We start from the raw sequence: 6,000 nt of genomic DNA, 5'->3' as shown, positions 1-6,000 counted from the left end.
CACTGTAACCAAACATTCACTAGGCTGTTGTTTTGTCCTAAGCCTCCATGGGGGGTATTTTTTTTAAATGAGTTTTCCATTGACTTAGTTAATTATTATAGGCTTTTTCTTGTGACCTTGTCCCTTTTTTGGAAATAAATGCTTTGCTGTTGTTGTTTTAGAGTAGACTCATGCAGCGTCTCGGCTCATAGCATGTGTGCAGGGTGCGGTATGCAGACTCTAAGGGGAGCACGTGAGTGCAGAGGACTGGGTGTGCATGCCTTTGAGTCTGGTGACTCCAGCTTAGGCTATTAATCTATACTCTCATGGAGGATGAGGACACTGACCCTAGACAGTGAACCTGGAAATTTCTGCTGTCTCATAGGACTGGTCTTTTCCACCACATTCTCAAGTCCATTTCTGCAAATGATTACTCATTACTGGCCAAGAAAACTTCACCTGGCTTGGCATCAGGACAGAGGTAAGGCTGGCTTTAAACTCAAAATCTCCTCTAGTCACTCCTAAAGCTCCCAGAGGAAAAAAATACACTCTATACTACACAAACACAGTTTCAGAACAAAGTTCCTATTTTTTGTTCACCCTTAGCATTTACAAATAGAACAATTATTCAAGCTTTTCCCACATGAAAATTCAGGAGCTTCCACTGCCCCCAGAACATCTTTTATTGCAGATTCATTTGAATTTCCTTCAGTAGCCAAATTTTGGGTCTATGGCCTTTTGCATGGCTATTAAGCCCAGTAGTAACCTTGACTCTATTCAGTTTAGTTCAATTCAGTCACTCAATCATGTCTGACTCTTTGCAACCCCATGGACTGCAGCACACCAGGCTTCCCTGTCCATCGCCAACTCCCAGAGCTTGCTCAAACTCATGTCCGTCGAGTCAGTGATGCCACTCTGTCGTCCCCTTCTCCTCCCTCCTTCAATCTTTCCCAGCATCAGGGTCTTTTCAAATGAGTCAGTTCTTCGCATCAGGTGGCCAAAGTATTGGAGTTTCAGCTTCAGCATCAGTCCTTCCAGTGAATATTCAGGACTGATTTCCTTTGGGATGGACTGGTTGGATCTCCTTGCAGTCCAAGGGACTCTCAAGAGTCTTCTCCAATACCACAGTTCAAAAGCATCAATTCTTTGGCACTCAACTTCCTTTAAAGTCCAACTCTCACATCTATACATGACTACTGAAAAAAACCATAGCTTTGACTAGATGGACCTTTGTCAGCAAAGTAATGTCTCTGCTTTTAATATGCTATCTAGGTTGGTCATAGCTTTTCTTCCAAGGAGCAAGCATCTTCTAATTTCATGGCTGCAGTCACCATCTGCAGTGATTTTGGAGACCCCAAAAATAAAGTCAGCCACTGTTTCCATTCTTTCCCCATCTATTTGCCATGAAGTGATGGGACTAGAAGCCATGAGCTAAGTTTTTTAATGTTGAGTTTTAAGCCAACATTTTCACTCTCCTCTTTCACTTTCATCAAGAGGCTCTTTTGTTCCTTTTCACTTTCTGCCATAAGGGTGGTGTCATCTGCATATCTGAGGTTATTGATATTTCTCCTGGCAATGTTGATTCTAGCTTGTGCTTCATCCAGCCTGGCATTTCACATGATGTACTCTGCATATAAGTTAAATAAGCAGGGTGACAATATACAGCCTTGACATACTCCTTTCCCAATTTGGAACCAGTCTGTTGTTCCATGTCTGGTTCTAACCGTTGATTCCTGACCTGTATACAGATTTCTCAGGAGGCAGGTGAGGTGGTCTAGTATTCCCATCTCTTTAAGAATTTTCCACAGTTTGTGATCCACAAGTCAAGGGCTTTGGCGTAGTCAATAAAGCAGAAATAGATGTTTTTCTGGAACTCTCTTGCTTTTTTGATGATCCAGCAGATGTTGGCAATTTGATCTCTCATTCCTCTGCCTTTTCTAAATCCAGCTTGAACATCTGGAAGCTCATGGTACACATACTGTTGAAGCCTGGCTTGGAGAATTTTGAGCATTACTTTGCTAGTGTGTGAGATGAGTGCTATTGTGCAGTAGTTTGAGCATTCTTTGGCATTACCTTTCTTTGGGATTGGAATGAAAGCTGACCTTTTCCAGTCCTGTGGCCACCACTGAGTTTTCCAAATTTGCTGGTACACTGAGTGCAGCACTTTCACAGCATCATCTTTTAGGATTTGAAATAACACAACTGGAATTCCATTGTCTCCACTAGCTTTGCTTGTAGTGATGCTTCCTGAGGCCTACTTGACTTCATGTTCCAGGATGTCTAGCTTTGGGTGAGTGATCACACCTGTTATCTGGGTCATGAAGATCTTTTTTGTAGAGTTCTTCTGTGTATTGTTTCCACCTCTTCTTAATATCTTCTGCTTCTGCTAGGTCCATACCACTTTTGTCCTTTATTATACCCATCTTTGCATGAAAAGTTCCCTTGGTACCTCTAATTTTCTTGAAGAGACTCTATAGAGTGGGATTAGGCCAAGATCAAGTCCTAGTTTTCATGTGTCCATCCATACATGGTCTGGCTTTACTCAGACTTTGATTCACCTAGGTAAAAAGTGTACCAGTATCAGGGCTATAAAGCCAGGGTGGAGCGGCTGTGACTGTCCTGTTTGGGAGTAGAAAAGGGTAATATGAGTGGAAGTCAACTTACTGCTTGACTCCTGGTCTGAATTTCACAAAGAATCCTAACACGGAGATGCCAAAGCCCCAGTTACTATGCCCCAGGAATCTGAGCCACATCTTTTGGGCCACATAAGTTCTTAAAATTCATCTTGCCTCAGAATCACCTGGAGTGATTTTGTAGGAGTTCTGTGCTCCCTCAGAAACATCCAAAAGCAAGTAAAATAGAACCAACTTTCTGAGAACTGTGGCAAACAGTCAAGGGTTTACAACAACCAGTCAAATGCTTAATCAACAAAACACAACTTCAAAGTAGTAAGAGATCTTTGTGGTACTTTTACTTGCCCTTCTCTCAACTCCTCCCCAGAGAAGCAGCATTTTTAGCCCATATTGCCAGTGTGGGATACTGGTCCCTAGTTCCAGAAGAAGACAAGAGCTTACAAATTATTGAGCATGTCTGTTTTAACCTGACTGGGGTTACCTGAAAGACTGACACAAGATGCTCATCTCTATCTCATCTAACTTGAAACTCAGGCTGAAAAAGCCTTGGAAACTTCTTGAAAACACAGCAAGCTCAAGTAAGAACCCACAGATACCTGGAGCAAAAGATAACTTTCAAAACAGACAATAGATTGGTCTAAAGCATGGGAACATATACTGAGGAGAGTTTCTTTGGGAAATTAGGACATTCAAAAGCACCATGCGTGCAGGGGAATCTAAAAGGCCACATACATGCCTAAGGCAAGACATACGCTCAGAAAAGACTTGAGAAAACCCTAAACTTTCCCTTTGGGCTGATACCTAGGCTTTGTGCAAGCTTAGCTAAAAACCAGTTTGCAAAGTTTGAAAGAGGTATTTGTTTTAATCTGTGGTCATTCAAGGAAATCTCTGCGAAAATACTAGCTGAACACAAGCTAAAGAACAGACACTTCAGTGAACACACACACAATATACCAAAATTTATGGGATGCATCAAAGACAGTGCTTAGGAGAAATTTATAGCTGTAAATACCTATAATCAAAAAGAGTCAATGCAGAACACCAGCTGAGAGCAGAGAGGAGTCCCTGACCAACAGAAAAGAATATACAGAACAACACAAAACTCGGTGGGATGAAGGAACTAAGGGGAAAAATAGGAGTGTTATTAGGACTCAACCTATCCTTGGCAGGTGGGGGAACTGAAGCAGGGGTCCAATCCCCATATCAGGGCAATTGTCTGAGTTAGAGGAGAAACATTTAAGGCTGAGAGTGAAACAGCTGATCTGTGGCAGCCTAAATGGAATGACAATTATATAGTCCTTGCCACAGCCATATGTACCCTGGACAGGGATTCAGGTCCCCTAGAAGGCACAGCAGCTGGGAGCTGGAGTTTAGGGATTGTGGAGCAATCCCAGGGCTAGGGCTGCTATTGACTGCATAGAGATGGACTGAGGGAATGTGAGGGATAAGACTGTGGTGGGAAATATCTGTGGATGAAAGCCAGGCAGCTATGGAAGCAAGGCGATACTGCTGAGTCACATATAGGGGGTGGAGCCATCACCATAGCCTTTCTCCCCACCCATCAACATTGGCAGCTGAACAACAGAGAAGCTGGCCCATCAACGACCTGACACACTGAGATACAGAGTAGGAACCCACTCAGGGTGCTCCCTTAGGTGACTGATGCACAGAACTACAGAGTAGGATCCCACCCAGGGTCCCCCTTTAAGTGCCTGATGTGCTGATCTACAGAGTAGGACTCCAGCCAAGGGGGCCCCCTCTATGTGCTTGATGCACCAAACAACATAGAAGGACCCCAGAAGGACCTCTAAGTGCCTGAACGGGCAGAGCTACAGAGAAAGACTAGCCAAAGAGGACTTCGGATCACCAAGTAACAGAGGCTAGAAAAAAGACTCTGATAGGGCCATAACTCCTGTGGCTGAGGCAGTCCATGTCCCTGCACACTAGGCACTGCCAGAGTCCCTGTGACCCAAGCAGCTGTGCCATCTTCATGCTCAACCCTCACTGGGGCAGAGCTGCTACAGGCAAAAAAAGTCTTGTGTCTATGCATGTAGGGCTGCTTCCATTGTGTTCAACTCTTTGCAAACCTGTGGACTGTGAGTTCGGCCAGGCTTCTCTGTCATGGGAGTTCTCCAGGCAAAAATAGGGAGTGTATTGGCAAATACTGGTTGCCATACCCTTCTAGAGCACAATATTTCCTGCTGCTCTAGCCACCAACTCCCCTGAGTACCTGGTGCTGCCAGAACCTCTGCAACCCAAGCAGCGGCACCACCTCTGCACCTGGCCCTCACAGGGCAGACCCAATCCTCCAGGGCAGCCTCAGGAGCAATCCCAGTGGACGACCCACATGCAGAGGTAGAATTAAAACCACAATTGAAACCGAGGTGCAGTGCGGCAAAGGAAGAAGTCCCAAAACCTTCCCACCAGCAGTACAATCTGCAGATTAAATCTGCACGATCAACTAGGCAGACTCTGTGTCTATGGAATATATAAAAGGCCATTGAGAGCTCCCACAAAAGAAAACACACTAGTTCTGATAGCTGTGGACGTTGGAGGGAAGAACATACAGGAGTAGGACCAGATTAGAATCTGAGCTGCCCCCACAGCAGGTCCAGAGACCAGCACAGTGTTGGAGGGCATCCTAGGGAGGTGAGGTGGACTGTGACTCCCAGCGAGGGAAAGGATCCTGACAGCAGTAACTCAAGAGAAACATTTATTATTCTTGTGTTTTGACTTGTTCTGCAGTTTCTTTTGGATTTCTTTTTCTTTTTGTTTGTTTTTTTTTCCTTGTTTCCCTACACCCCCCATTGTAGTTGTCAATTTTGTTGGTACTATGAAAACTAATTGCACTTTAGAGCTTTTCTTTAATCATACTTTTTATTGTTATCAACTTCTGGGCTTTTGACAGTTCTGTGGAGTTTTTCTTTTTCTTTTTTTTTCTTTCTTTCATCTACCTTTTTTCTTTTCTCTTTTTTCAATTTTAATTTTTAACTTTTTAAAACTTTATATTTTTTTCTATATTTATTCCTTTGTTCACTTTTCCTACTGTTCTTTTCCCCTTGCAGTTAATCTTTAATGTATATAAATCTTCTTTATCTACCTCTATTTAACTTTGCATATCTATTCTTTCTTTTCTTACTTTCCTTTCCTCTCAACATATTTGTTAGTTTTGTTTTAATTGCTTTATTTCCCTCTTGACAATTTGCTTTCATTTTGTTTTCCAGTTTGTGCTTTAGTTTTGTTCTTAACTGGTAGATATAATTTTTTGTTTTCTCGGTTCACTGGGTCAATCTATTGTACTTTATTTTTGTTGGACTGTTTTGACTTTGCTTATGGGTGTATATGTATATGTGTATATTCCATTATTTTATTTATTGTTTGCCTGATT

This window comes from Bos indicus x Bos taurus, chromosome X, assembly GCF_003369695.1.
Source record: "Bos indicus x Bos taurus breed Angus x Brahman F1 hybrid chromosome X, Bos_hybrid_MaternalHap_v2.0, whole genome shotgun sequence".
NCBI classification, from domain to species: domain Eukaryota; kingdom Metazoa; phylum Chordata; class Mammalia; order Artiodactyla; family Bovidae; genus Bos; species Bos indicus x Bos taurus.
Note: the sequence above shows the minus strand (reverse complement) of the source record.